Genomic DNA, 2,834 nt, shown 5'->3' on the forward strand with positions numbered 1-2,834 from the left:
GTTCAGAAGTTGTGTCTGGTCCAGTAATGCCTCATAACCCCATTCTGGCGACGAATACGGGCTATGGGTGTTACAACTTATTACTTGATAATGACTGTGTACACTTGCACAAACCTAGGTTTTACAAGTTTTTGGCGCCGTTGCCGGGGATTGTTAACTGTTTCCATAGTCTTTTTTTTTTGAAATTATTTACTTCCAATTTGGTTTATTTTTAACATTACTAACTTATTATTTTAAAATTTTGTGATTTTATTTTCAGGTGTTTATGAGCATAGATCGGATTATCGATTTACTCCCTTTAGACCCTGAAATTGAGCGAACTTTCAGACAAATAAGATGTGAATGAACAGCTTAAAGACAAGTCGAGATGGACCTTGGAAATCAAAATCAAGACCAAGGTAATGAAGCCGATCGTGTACAAAATCCTATCCTTATTGCCGATGATAGGGATCAGTGCATCAGGAAATATGCTGTGCCACTTTTCAGTGAGTTAAATCCAGGAATTAGAAGGCCAGATATTAAGGCAACCTAATTTGAATTGAAACCTGTGATGTTTCAAATGCTTCAAACAGTGGGCCAATTCAATGGTATGCTCACGGAAGATCCACATCTCCACCTTCGATTGTTTATGGAGATGAGTGATTCATTCAAGATAGCCTGTGTGACTAAAGACGCACTGAGGTTGAAGTTGTTTCTAAACTAGTTGCAATATCAAGCACGAGAATGGGTCAATTCATTGCCACTAAGTTCCATATCTACATGGAAAGAATTAGCAGAGAGATTTTTGGTTAAGTATTTCTCGCCTAGAAGAAAATGCTATGTTGAGGAACGAGATCACAACTTTCCAACAATTGGACGACGTGTTTTTGTATGAGGCTTGGGAGCGATTTAAGGAGTTACTTTGTAAGTGTCCTCATCATGGGATTCCTCATTGTATCCAGTTGGAGACATTCTATTATGGTCTCAATGCATATACAAGATTGATGGTAGATGCTTCTGCGAATGGTACAATTTTGTCTAAGTCTTATAATGAGCCTTATGAGATCATCGAGAGGATCATGAATAATAACTATCAATGGCCAACAAATAGAACAGCTTCAGGAAGACGTCTAGCTGGAGTTCATGAAGTTGACGCCCTCACTTTGTTATCAGCTCAGGTATTGTCTATTTCCTTTATGTTAAAACAGTTTACAAATAATAGTGCTAGTCATTTTGTAGCTCAGCCACCAAGTCTGTTTGAATTAGTTTTTTGTGTGTATTGTGGGGAAGGTCATTCTTTTGAGAATTGTCCATCAAATCCCAAGTCAGTGTACTATTTGAGAAACCAACATCAAAATAGGAGTAGACAATGACCCCAATCCAACTTCTACAATCCTTCATGGTGTAATCATCCTAACTTTTCTTGGAGCAACCAAGGAAATGGACCGAACAACAACCTATTACAGTATAAACCCAACCAACCTCAAGGGTTTAATCAGCAAGCTCCAAAACCACCTCAAGCTGAGGCATCAAATAGTTTGGAGAACTTGTTAAAAGCATACATAGCAAAGAACGATGGTTTGATTGAAAGCCAAGCAGCAGCATTAAAAGGTTTGGAAAACCAAATGGGTCAGTTAGCTATGGAGCTTCATAATAGACCGCAAGGAAACTTGCCGAGTGCTACTGAGAATCTAAGAAATTTGGGTAAAAAACATATCAAGGCAGTGGCTATGCAAAGTGGTAAAATTCTGGAACCCTGATTAATTGATGTCGAAGATAAGCCCGTTGCAAAGAATCAACCAGCTGTTGAAACCAAAAGTTAGTAAATTCAGATACTTTAACATCTTCTTTGGATGTAGATTTACCTACTTAGAAGAGTTATCTGGTTCCACCAAAAGTTCCATCACCTCTATATCCGCAAAAATTGTAGCAACACAAGCAAAAACAGGAGGTGCAATTCAAGAAGTTTTTCGATGTTCTGAAGCAGTTACACATCAATATTCCGTTGGTGGAGGCTTTAGAACAAATGTCAAATTATGTGAAGTTTATGAAGGATATACTGTCCAAGAAGAAATGACTGAGTGAGTATGAGACTGTTGCCTTGGCAAAGGAGTGGAGTGTGTTCTTGGAGAACAAACTGCCACCAAAACTGAAAGACCCAAGAAGCTTTACTATACCCTGTAACATTGGTGAATCTTACTGTGCTAAAGCTTTGTGTGACTTAAGAGTGAGTATCAACTTGATGGCTAAGTCTATTTTCAAGATGCTAGGGATAGGTGAAGTAAAACCTACAATTGTGACACTTCAGCTAGCGGATTGATCTTTAGCATATCCCGAAGGAAAGATCGATGATGTTTTGGTAAGAGTCGATAAATTTATTTTTCCTGTTGATTTCATTGTCTTAGATTTTGAAGTAGATAAGGAAGTGTCGATCATCCTTGGGAGACCTTTCTTAGCCACGGGAAGAATGTCAATTGATGTGCAGAAAGGTGAACTCACCATGCGAGTTAAAAAAGATCAAGTAACCTTTAACATTCTTAAAGTGATGAAATTTCCCGATCTAGCAAAAGTGTGTTCAATTATGGAAGAGATAGAAACCTTGGTTTCCATGGAAAGCAATTTTGAAGAAGATCCATTGCAGAAAGCCTTAGATCTTGACTCTTTGGAGTTTGAATAAGGTGAAGAAAAGATGGCTTTAATGGAAGCCAATCCAAGAAATTTTATTCAACCCACACGGTTTGAACTGTTGGAGTTAGAAGTTAGAGAATTTGTACAACCCAAGTTGTCAATCGAAGAACCACTTAAACTCAAACTAAACATACTTCCTTCCTATTTGAAATATGTTTATTTAGGTG

General features: G+C 37.9%; 1 non-coding gene across 1 annotated transcript; it reads right to left on the reverse strand.

Annotated features, from left to right (window-relative positions):
- Positions 1-818: 818 nt before the first annotated feature.
- Positions 819-925, reverse strand: LOC128292267 (small nucleolar RNA R71). The gene has a single exon (XR_008282251.1). It is a non-coding gene; the product is annotated as a small nucleolar RNA R71 (small nucleolar RNA).
- Between the last annotated feature and the right edge of the window lie 1,909 nt (positions 926-2,834).

The sequence above is a fragment of the Gossypium arboreum genome, chromosome 4, assembly GCF_025698485.1.
Source record: "Gossypium arboreum isolate Shixiya-1 chromosome 4, ASM2569848v2, whole genome shotgun sequence".
Taxonomy (NCBI): domain Eukaryota; kingdom Viridiplantae; phylum Streptophyta; class Magnoliopsida; order Malvales; family Malvaceae; genus Gossypium; species Gossypium arboreum.